This window comes from Euprymna scolopes, chromosome 13, assembly GCF_053919585.1.
Source record: "Euprymna scolopes isolate OS-2025 chromosome 13, ASM5391958v1, whole genome shotgun sequence".
Taxonomy (NCBI): Eukaryota; Metazoa; Mollusca; class Cephalopoda; order Sepiida; family Sepiolidae; genus Euprymna; species Euprymna scolopes.
Window position 1 is genome coordinate 2,941,599 of NC_136494.1, and position 12,500 is coordinate 2,954,098.

Genomic DNA, 12,500 nt, shown 5'->3' on the forward strand with positions numbered 1-12,500 from the left:
AGCTTAATTGGCATATATATTTGTATAACTTACTACCTAGCTCTTACTATGTATTGAGCACTGTTGAAGTAAATACTGAAAATTAACGTATACAATTATATTTTCGTATATTAATTTATGTGATTAAATGAAGTAGTCATATATATATATATATATATATATATAGAGAGAGAGAGAGAGAGAGAGAGAGAGAGAGAAAGTGAGGGAGGGAGGGAGGGAGAGAGATAGATAGATAGATAGAAAGATAGATAGATAAAAGAGAAGAAAAAATTAAGACTGTAAATTATATTAGTTTTCTTTAATCCGCGAAGTTTTATAAATATATTAGCAAATAATTATTATAGCGAAGCTATGAATTTGCAGACACTGACATAAATTGAAACTGAATTATATAAAAACTAGTCATATATGCCAAAAGAAAACATGATGCAAGAAGTTTAGGAAATAAAGAAAAAAATAAAAAATGAAAAAAATTCCAGATTAAAATCCAGATGGAAGGATATGGAGTGATTCAGTATTTTCAATACGAAACGATCATGTCAGATTTTCAATGTTGAAAAAGTGATCCAAATTAATAATCCAAAATATGCGTAATTCAAATCTGTAGAAAATCCACTTTGCAAGTGGTCGAGAAAGAAAGATTATTTCGAAGCGTTTAAGATGTTTTAAATAGAGATAGAACAACTACTTTAAAAATAAAATAGTTTTCTGGCAAATCTCATCAGAAACAAGGTATATCTCAGAACATAGTTGGAAAAATTTAATTTAGTTTGAATTGAAAAATATTCATAAAATAAAATGGAAATATTTCATGTTCACTGAATGTCAATAGTTATTGCAGTGCTTCTAGGTACCAACCTTAAAGAAAAGACATTCAATTCAACCGACGCGTGTGGAATCACTCTTATGTCGCCATTTTATATATAAAGGGATTTAGAAGGCTATCATAATGCAGGGAATGGAAGGTAGTCAATGTTTAGGAAGAAAGACAAAAGCAAATGACTATTTATAAATCAATATATATATATATATATATATATATATATATATATATATATATATATTCAATCGTGTAGTGTATCAGGTATTAGGTTTTCATGTAGTGTATCAGATTCAATCCTCCATTCTGCGAAAAAAAATACATGTCAAAGAACAAGAAAATCCTACACAATACCGATTCGAGAAAACATCAATTATATAAAAAATAAATAAATAAATTCTTATAAGCATTCACCAATAATTAAAGTCTCATCTCACTAATAATAAAATTTCAAATAACAAAACACAGATTATTGGCAACCCAATTTTTCATCAAATTCTGAGATCGGCTGCAACACCTTTACAACCTCCAGAATATCAAAAATAAAAAAATCACAGTTGTTTACAAAAAATACATAGACATTTACTATTAAAATATATAGTCGTTTCCAAAAACAAAAAAAAACGATTCACTTATAAACTTCCAGACAATCCTTCACAAAACAAAGTTCAAGTCGATGGAAACCAAAAATTGCTCAAGTCACCAAACTCTAGGGGTTTTCTTTAATCTAAATAACATACATTTTAACATTTCATAAACAGTTTACATCGATTTACATACAATAAATAACATTTTTCCACACCAGAAAAAAATCCCTAAGAAAAAAACCCGTACAATTAGAGAAAAAAATTCACATTGGCAGTCAGTCCATTGTTTTTTCATTAAAGACACCGAGTTTTACAGTCTAAAAATTGCAATATTTTAAGTGTGTATAATTGTATAACATCTAACTCATAACAAATATTTTTGATTGACGTGTTATCTCTCTGGTAATGTGACAGGCCATTTCATCCACACTCTGTAATTAAAGTGCATATGTTCTATTCTCTTCGTTTGCTTTTTTTCTTTCTTTCTGTTTTACACATTAGCTGTATATTCAAAATCAACAATTTAATATCTGTATGTGGATCGATATATCTTTTTCCAATTTCTTCTATTTTTTCTACACATAACGTTCTTTTTTCTTTCTTTCTATTTTGCACATTGGCTGTTGTTATATTTTTTCTTTCTTTCTTCTGTGTTTTCAATTTTCATATTCAAAATCAACAATTCGTTATCTGTATGTCGATCGAGCTATCTGTTTTTCACTTATTGCTTCTTAATTTAGCATATAAATCTATCTATACATAATTTTAACGTGTCGATTTTTCTTCTTTTTTTTCGTTGTCTCTCTATTTTTTTTCGCCATGGTTTATTTAATAGACCTTACGTTGTTGTTTTTTTTCATTAGTTTTTCATCTTTTATGACTAGTTTACAATATTTTTTCTCACTACAGTAAATCCTAGGTTCGATTATTTTTCACACTCTTGTATGAGTGCCCGGTTCACGAACACCAACATTGTATTTGTTGCGTTATTATCTAATAAAAAGGAAAGTGTGTGATCGTCTAGTTGTCTTTCTATTAAAAGATATGTTCATATGCTGTTGTGTGTGTGTGTGTGTGGTATGTGTGTGTGTGTGTGTGTTACATGTATTTTTCGACATACCCTCTGCGTCGTGGATGTTGGTCAATCTAGAATCATCTCGTGTCTTGGAGGGGAGACGGAACCTAAAATTAGCTTCATCAGGATATTTAGTTCGTAGTTTTTTTTCTTCATTTTGTTATTATAGACACCTAAAATTTTCAAAATATTCAAATTTCTATTCAAAACAAGTGTCTTCAAATAGTGTGCAACTATTCTCTTATTTCATATTCCTGCTCAAAACTGGAACGAATGCACACTTCAAAAATGTACGGCTAGTACTTTTCAATTTCTTATCCAGGACTTTCTTCCTCTATAACAACAAAATGAAGAAAAAAAAATCTACGAACTGACTAACTAGCCTGATGAAGCTGTTTTTAGCAAATTATTGTACTTACCATACCTACAAAAGGACATAAAAATGATTTTATCATTTTCCTGACACCTGAAGTTTTCAAAACATTTATATATATATATATATATATATATATATATATATATATATATATATATATATATATAACACGGTTCCTGATTTAAAAAAAAAAGAATAACTATCTATATATATTTTTAAATCAAATTTATTATGTAAATTCAAAAAATATATATTTTTTCTACTCATTTCTATCTATAACCTATATTAATTTTCTTATAAATTTTAAATCCAAACCTTTTATTTCAATTTTTTCAGATTCATCTGCCTTACTTTTAATGCTAGGTTTATTTATGGTGTCTTTTAAATTCAATAAAAATCCTCCTAAATTTGCTGATGAGGAGACCGTGCTTACCAAAAAAACTATATATAATTGTTCTACATAACTTCATGTATACCACAAATAAAAAGCACGGAGTTCCGAAACGATCGTACAGATAATTGACTTTGTTGTTGTTCCTTCTTATGAAACTGATTTTTAATTTAATTAAAATTTGATTTTTAAATTTAAAAAAATTTTTTTTTAATTTTTAAATTGAAAATCACTTTACTTAATATTGAATTAGCTCTAGGACATTTAACTATCGAGCTTATTATATATCTAAATTACAACGAGCATTTCCCGTATTTTAATTAAACTAGTAATTTCACTGTTACATTAAAATACACTTAGCTCTTTAGACTATTATTCTAATCTCCTTTAAATTATATATATATATATATATATATATATATATATATATATATATATACTAGCATGGGTGCCCAGCGTTGCCCGGCGTTGCCCAAGTATTTAGAGGTGTATGTTGAGTAATAAAAAATAAAGCGGTCAAATTTTTTTAACTTTGATCCCTATTATGACCCCTTAGAATGTATTGTTTTGAGCTCGAATCAAATTATTAAGGTAGATCCATGTCCAATGAACCTATATCTAAAATTTGAAGTGTTTAGACTGAAAATTGTCGGAGGAATTTGATGGAATTCTCAAAGGTCAAATCGTTGGAATTTTACCCCTTAATCGCCAAATTTCTGTCCGAAAACCGATCACAAAGAGTTTCCCAAATGTGAGTACCCTGTATATCAAATTTCGTGTCTGTAGACTAAAAATTGACAGAGTTATATTGTAGGGAAATGTACACAGACACACAGACACACAGACAGATACATAAACACGTTCACTTTTATAGATATACTGGCATTTCAACCCGGCGTTGCCCAAGTGTTTGGATGTGTGTGTTGAGCAAAAAAAAAAAAAAAAAGTGATAGTAGAAACGCAGGCTCGAACCCGTTACGCGTAGGACGAAAAGAACGAGGGGACAAACCTGACGTCTTTGTTATTACGACCACCGCCAAACCGTAAGTGACGTAGGTTTTAATTAAGGAGGAGGAGGAGGAGGAGGAGGAGGAGGAGGTGGATGACGATGATGTTTACGATGATGGCGTCGATGATGATGATAATGACGACGATAACGATGCTGTTTATAATGATGATGTCGACGACGATGACAATGATGATGATGACGATGATGATGACGTTTATGATGATGATGAAGATGACGATGATTATGCTGAAGATTATGAAGCTGCTGTTGATGGTGATGACTACGACGATGTAGATGATTGTGAGTATGATGATGATGATGATAATTATAATGATGATTACGATGATATTGATGATACCTATGATTACGACTACGACGATGATGATGTGTAAATTTTCTAAACTGCAGGTTCCAAGTTCAATGACTTTATCAAATTTACTAAATGACTTTATTTAGTCCTGTAGATTTCCGTGTACTTTTAACGTTTGTTTTGAAGATTAAGTGAAGAATCAACGTTAGAAGAGTTTAATTCTTTTTTTCATAAGCGATATATATATATATATATATGTGTGTGTGTGTGTGTGTGTGTGTGTGTGTGTGTGTGTGTGTGTGTGTGTGTGTGTGTGTGTGTGTGTGTGTGTGTGTAACTCTTGGTTCGTTCATAATTAATAGTCTAAATAACTAAATAAATCATTGCTTCGACATTTTGGTATAATATGTTTACTTGCTTGCTTTGAATACGTAAGCGTCCCCCACCCCTAGTGAAGGGGAGGGAACAGCTATTAATCCGTCCGTCTTCTTCAAAGCCCAAATCCAGTCTCACAGATTTGCCAACCTGACCACGTCACTCATAGGTAATGTGGTCAGCTGACCCTCGGTTCTGGTAAATGTGTCTACACTCCACGTTTACTCATCTCTCTCTCCCTCTCTCTCTCTCTCTCTCTCTCTCTCTCTCAATCCGTTCTGTAACATTCCTTCCCCCCTTTTTATCAAAATGTATGGCGAAGGCATACATTTTCTCCTTCCCACATTTACTAAGAATGGGATATATATGCTCACCCCACTGGCAAAGAAAACTGTCATACCTTTATTCAATAACTAATAACATATACTAAGTAAAATAATATCAACAAATAATACCATGTGGCGCAAATCCTTGCGCCCTCGAAGGTCAAAAACTCCCTGTGACCCCATGGTCTCTTCATAATTTAAATCAGAATTTCAGGAGCATCCTTTACTCCCGTCGACACTACGCGTGATCGATAAATTCTCGACAATCAACCGAATAATAAAATCGAGGTCCATCTGCCTCTTCAAAACGGACTATCATCGTCCTTGGCTTTACAGATCAGCTTTTCTTCCCATAGGTAGCACACAAAAAAAAATTTTCCCATCCCAAGCCTTATCCTATTCATCGTAAGCCTACTCTTATTACTAGTATTTTGTGGGAAACAAAAAAAACTCTTAACATTCCTTATGGTGGGTAGCCTTCTATTTTCCTAAGTACTTGCATACATATTTCATTCATCTTCTCTTGAGCGATTCGTAACATAATGGCCACGTCAGCCATTGCACCCCCTCTGCCCCTTACGCCATGTTAGAGGACATTTCATTTGCTCCCTGAAGTTGATTACAACTAGATCCGCTCACGCTGGACAGAATACATTCCGTTTACTGCTATGTCAGAAAAAACCTTTTTTTTTCCAAAGTCGGTAAGCGCAACCTGCCTTGAAGACACATAGCTTCACGGAAAACATCGGATTTCCACACATGAAGTACTCAAAGTTGCTCCATGTTGATTCTACTCGAAATCAATAGAAATCACGATAAAAAAAAAAAAATTCGAATCACTTCTCGAGAATAATGAAATTAATAACTACCAATGTAATTCAACACCTCTCCAAAATTCTAACATGCTTGCCACAGAAATTAAATTCGATTCACGCCCCACTTTTTCTTTCATTTCTTCATTTAGTTTATTTAACCCTATATCTATCCTTTTTTTTCTACCTTACTTATGTGGTCAAAACGTCACTCATGTCGAATAGAACATTTATTCTACATTTCGAAAATTAAAATTAATACCGACTGAACCTTTGACTCTTCCGAAACTTAAGAACTAGTTGATCCCTTATACATAACCCAGTAGTGTTTTTTTATTATTTATTTATTACACTGTTTAAATCTTATTTCTTTCTCTTTTTCCCAATTTTATTATTACTATTATGATTATTAATTAATTAATTAACAACACGTTCTTTTCTTTTATTAATCATTCTTTCAATAGACCTCACAAGCAAAGATTCCACCTCCCCATTCTGCGAAAAAAAAATACATGTCAAAGAACAAGAAAATTCTGCACAATACCGTTTGACAACACATCAATTACATAAAAATAATAAATTAAAAAATACAAAAATATCCTATAAGCAATCACAAAGTCCCATCTCACTAATAACAAAATTCCAAATAACAAAACACAGATTCGTGGAAACCCAAAATTGACCACGTCATCAACTCCTGAGGTCGGCTGCATAGTGGATATCCTTTACCATTCCACAGAATTCAAAATTAAAGAAAAATCACAGTCGTTTGCAAGAAATACCTAGACATTTACAATTAAAATACATAGTCGTTTCTAAAATAAAATAAAACGACTCACTTATAAAGTCTCAGACAATCCTAACACATCGATGGAACTAAAATTGTCCACGTCAGAAAAAAAATTCCTAAGAAAAAAAATCGTACAATTAGTGACAAAGGAAAAAAAATCACCTTTGCAGAACCTATCCATTGCTTTTTATCAAAAGTACATATTGTTTTCCATTAAAAGTTACACTTAGTTTCACAGTTTAAAAATGCAACAAAAATATTCATAACACATATTTCTGATTGACGTGTTTATCTTTTGGTAAGCTGAAAGGCTCATTCCTGACCCACACTGTTACTAAAGTCATATGTTCTATTTCTTTTTTTTTCTTTCTGGTTTACTCACTGGCTGTTCATTAAAAATTTACAATTTATTATCTGTATGTCTATCGGCATAGCTGTTTTTTTTTCAATTTCTTCTATTGTTTTTTCTACACAGAAACGTTCTTTTTTTTCTTTTCTTTTCTTTTCTTTTTAACGTACCGCTCTACCCTTAATTCTTCTTATTAATTTATCATATAAATCTATCTATATATAATTTTAATGTGTCTGTTTTTTCTTCAGAACCATTTCTTTCTTTCTTTATAAGAGGTTCTTCATGTGTAAATTTGTATTTCTTTTCTTTTTTTCTTTTTTCTTAATTATTTTTCTAATTCGCCTAGTGTTTTAATGGACCCTACGTAGCGTGTGTGTTGATTTGTATTTTTTTCTACTGTTCTTTCTTTTTTTTTCTTTTTTTTCCAGACATTTTATTGTGTTTTTCTTGTGTTTGATTTTCCTTTTTCCCCCGTGATAATCGAAAGTCTTTTTTTTCTTCTTTTTTCCTTTTAAACCCACCCTTGCTAGGTGGTCTGGTCAGTTACGGCACCAAATTGAACGTTTGTTACATAGCTTTATCATTGAAGTTATCACTAGGGTTATCATAGAGGGGCACCAAATTGATGTTTGGTGTATAACATAAAAGGGGAGGACCATAATTGCATTTGTCATGGAATGATTATTATTAGAATGAAAGGAGATTATGCGTGTCATAAAATAATTCCGTGTGCGTATGATCGTCTAGTTTCATATGCTTTTTTTTTACATAGGCATCACCACATTATCAAGGCCAAGAGGCCACTCAAGGATAAGGGTTAAAGAGTGTGTGTTCATCTCTAATTGTTCATATGCTTTTGTGTGTGTGTTACATGCATTTTCTTCGACATACCTTACTTCATGTGTCATCGATGTTGATCCATCTGGAATTCATCTTCTCTTGGAGGGAGACTGGTACCTGTTAGACGAAGATTTATCACTCCAAGACGATGAATTGGTTTTATAGTTTTTTATTTTCCTTCCAGATGTCGACACAGAATATGGAAGTGAATCTTGCTTGCTTTGAACACGTTAGCGTCCCCCACCCCCAGTGAAGAAAGGATAAAAAATAAAAATTGTCTCAGTCGTGAAGGATTTCTCCTCCACTGACAGGGAACAAGAAATTGAAGTGCAGCATCTGAAGAACAAATACTACACTTTGATCTTGTGTTGTTTTGGCGGGGAGCGTAGGTATCTAGTGTTCTGACCTATTTAAAAATAGACACCTGCGCTCCCAGCCAAAACAGCACACAAAAAAAACGGGTGAACCGGAAGTTAACTGGGCCTTTGTCCTGTAAGTGCCTGCTCATTGGCTGATTTTATGGATCCATAGCGAGCGCTTTCGACAAAGTTACCTCTATCATCCTCAGGCATGTTCTATGGTAGAAATTGTTTTTTTCCTTTTCCTATTTATATATATATATTCATATTTTTATCACAGTCACGTGGTGACTTATTGTGAATTAGGTGCGTGAACTTTTAATTTTGTAAACAAACTAAACTAAGTGTTAACAATAAAATCTTGTTTTTAGTGACGAATTTATCACCTCCGTTTATAGTATCCTACATCCGTTAATTCCTGTATTTTGAATTTTAAAAATGAATGTCCAAATCGTTATAAAACCAATATAATAAGGAATCTTCTATATCGTATTTCCTCAAACAAAAAGATATTCTTTAATGAATTTAAAAATATAAAATAAGTTTTAGTCAATAACCAATTCCCAAACTCTCTTTTTTTACATAGGAATCATCACTTATCAAGGCCAAGAGGTCACTCAAGGATAAGTGTTAAAGAGTGTACAGTAAAAATTGGACAATATAGTAATCGATAGTAATGGAAATTTGGTGAATTTGTTAACTTATATGGAACGGCTCATCAAAAACTTGTTTACGTTAGACTTGAAGACAACCATATTGTAAACAACTGGAAAGCAGGAAAACGGAAGACAATTCCACAGGCGTGCAGTTCTAAGAAAGAAGCTTTGCTCATGGAATCTACGTTTAGGTCTAGGCACAGATAAAGAGTGGGGGAAATTATTGATAGTGTTTTCGGCTAGACGGGTGTTTCTTGTGAAAGTTTGGAGAGGGGGACCATAGATTGGAGCTCAGCCGAGCACTTGCCATGAAAATAACGATAAAGCAGAGATAAACTCGCAAAATTCTTCTAAGAGATAGAGGTTGCAGGGAAGAGAAAAGGATATCCCCCTACGAGGCTACGAAGTTTAGTATGAACTCTATCAAGGCAGGATAAGTCCTTTCTAGCAGCTCCTGTCCAAATGTCGCAACAGTACTCCATCCTTGGACGTACCCGGCTCACATAGATAGAGAATTGCACCAGCAGTGAGATATCTATTGGATCGATAGAAGGATCCCACCATTTTTCCAGCAGCCTTGGCACGGATTTAATGTATATGTTCCATTTAAGATTAGGAACAAAGGTCAAGCCCAGAAGCTTGTCAAAACATGACGCCTCCCCAACACGAGAGTTATTCATTTCAATTGATGCCAGATGGGATGAGAGCGTTGCTGGTGTAAAGATAAAAGTTTGGTTTTAGATGCATTAAAAGTAACAAACCACCTCTTTCCCCATTGTACAACTTGCTCAAGATCAGAGGATAGAGAATCAGGGAGAACTTGGTCGTTTACGGTCTTAGATTTGCTGCCATAGATAGTAGTGTCATCAGCATAAATGTCTATGAAGGATATAAGGATGTGACTTGGAAATCATTAATGTAGATCAGGAAGAGAGTTGGGCCCAGGATAGAACTTCGGGGGATTCCAGCATTAATACTATGAGCTTCTGATTTCTGCCCATCAACCACTACTCTTATAAACCTATCAGAAAGAAATGATTTAATAATTGAGAAGACATTTCTAGCTATACCGTAGTTGGAAATCTTGTGAAGTAAACCTGTATGTCATACTCTATCAAAGTCCTTTGATATGTCAAGAGCAATTGCCACAGAAAGGTAGCCTCCGTTGAAGGATTCGCTAATCCTATGAGATATAACTGTAAGCACATCTACTGTAGATCTAGAAAAACGGAAACCATATTGCGTGTCACTAAGAAGGTTATTTTTGCTGAGATGGTTGACTACTTCTCTATTTAACACAGATTCCAGCTACTTACTCATGACGCACAGGAGACTTATTGGCCTGTACTGAGAGGGGGATGACCGATCACCTGAATTCTCCTTAAGACAACATTTAAACAGTTTTGTAAGTATGGGCGCTAGTTCTGGTTGAAGTTTTTTGAGTACTATAATTGGAATACCATCAGGGCCGGTTGCTTTACTGGAATCAAGGTTTTTGATTAGCTTGGAAACATCGCGTACATATATTTGTATATGACATAGTGTGTTTTCTGATACAGGAGGAAATATTGGGGGTCGGCGGCCTTGGTCGCAAAGGGTAGAATTGGCTGCAAAGTTCTTGGCAAAGAGTTTGGCTTTGTCTGATGCTGACGAGATTACCTCAGGTCAATTGATGATAGTTGGGATAGAGCACACGCTTCTGTGCAGGATTCTGTTTGCAATTTGCCAAAACTGGTGGGAAACAAGCGCTGCTCAGCTACTTTTGACGTGACGGACTGAGCATACAACTCTCTTGCGTTCTTTATTACTTTCTTACAATGGTTGCTGGCAGTCCTGAAAGCGGCTTTAGTTTCCATACATCTATTACGTTGGAAGCAGTGGAAAAAGTGATTTCTGTGCGCAATAGCAGCAGCACATTCTGGAGAAAACCATGGCTGGCTGTTGGGTTTTTGCTGGAACTTTTTCGAGGGTATGAAATTGTCTATACCGACAATTAACCATTCTGTCAGGTCTGATACTATACGACACATCCTTTTTAAACATGGAACGCAGAGGAAGATCCGATATAAATGTACGGAAACTATCCCAGTCAGCCATAGTGTATCGATATACTGTACGATGGAGAGGTACGTCTGAGGACTTATTACATTTCATTTTTATCTTAATTGATACAACTGAGTGGTCGGAAGATCCAAGAGGAGACAGAACGGAAACTGAACAGAGTTCAGGGCAAGTTGTGAGAAAAAGGTCTAGGAGACTTGCATACTGGCCGTCATTATCGGGCACACGGGTGGGTTCGTGAACAATCTGAGTGAGGTCATAAGCAATGGAGAAATCATGACAGAATCTCCCCTCATCATCGGTCTTGTTTGAGTGGGTCAACCATTCCACATTGTGAACATTGAAGTCTCCACATACGTGAATGTTAGCTGAAGGATATGCTGATAGAACTTGGTCAATTTTCTCAGATATGCTTTTAAAGATAGTAACTCCGCTGTTATGGGGGCGATAGAGAGTAAATATAAATGCCGTAGTGTGAGCTAGTGCTACTCGGAAGCACATATAGGGTAAGTTAGGATCTTCTCTGGAGATGTCCCTACCACATGGAAAGCCATATAGGCACATATTCCATGCCCATGGCGATCTTGGGGGTCAGATTTGGAAGTTAGGTTAGTGTATCCTTTAATTACGAACTCATTTAGGGAAATAGTCTGTCCAATTCCAGTTTCGCTTAAAAATAAAAGGTCTGGTTTAGTCTCCTGTAATTGGGCTTCAACCTCATGAAGGTTAGAAATTAGACCCCTGATGTTGGAGAAGGAGACATGGTAGTGGGGGTCTACGTTGGAAGTTTCAGATCCGGATTTAATCGTGTATTTTTTATTGAAACTTGTCATGATGGAATTTTGGAGTTTGTGGACTAGGTCGTCAGACTTGCTTAGAGCAGGACAGAGAGGGGAAACAAAGAGAGAAAAGTAACGAAGATTTTTTGTAGCACATGATAAGGTAAAGCCGTTACAATTACCCACTAGGATGGCATCGAGAGGCCCCACCAGAAACTACTGCATGGTCCAGAATCCATTCATCAAATGGCAATACAGCAGCCCCAGTACTTTGCGCCTGCTGATAGGACAGCCTCCTTAGTGGTTAATCCAAGGTTCGGGTCCCTGACTATCAGGCGGATAACGTCAGCCCAGATAAAACGTTTACCTCCAGCACCCTTACTAGTGACATGGCTACAAGGATAGACATAGAACAGAAAATGTCCGCCATCTCTGTCGACTGTTCACGCAAAATACTGCCAACCTAGAAAACAGCTTTTTCTTGTCCCTTTGTCAGAAAAATCACTCATTAAAAAAATGAGGACTGAGTGAAAAATAAAGAGAAGCGAGAGTAACGGGGGCTACCGACAACGCTTCCACAAA